This window comes from Octopus bimaculoides, chromosome 26, assembly GCF_001194135.2.
Source record: "Octopus bimaculoides isolate UCB-OBI-ISO-001 chromosome 26, ASM119413v2, whole genome shotgun sequence".
In the NCBI taxonomy this organism is placed as follows: domain Eukaryota; kingdom Metazoa; phylum Mollusca; class Cephalopoda; order Octopoda; family Octopodidae; genus Octopus; species Octopus bimaculoides.
This window is the reverse complement of record NC_069006.1, coordinates 20334663-20335082: the sequence shown is the minus strand read 5'-3', so window position 1 is coordinate 20335082 and position 420 is coordinate 20334663.

Here is a 420-nt window from a genome sequence, read left to right as displayed (position 1 = left end):
CCAGCATCCCAACAATTGCAATAACAATAATAGTAATAATAATAATAATAATAATAATAATGATAATGATAATGATAACAACAAGAAATAAAACAATAATAATAATAATAATCATAAAAAGGAGCAGTAGTAGAATAACAACAACAACAACAACAACAATAATAATAAATAGACAAAGAACATTGAAGTATGGTTTTGTATTATTATAAAATGGTAGTATGTTTTTCTTTTTCGTGTGATTTATATATTAAACATAAGGCATTATCAAAACATATTTATTCCAGCATGAAATGATTTATAGAACGTTTCAAATCCGAATTAATTTACATTGAAAATAGCATTTCCATTCTGAATTTTTTTTTTTTTCTTTTCCAGATAAAATTTCAATAATTTTTCTTATATTCAGATAAAATTTTAATC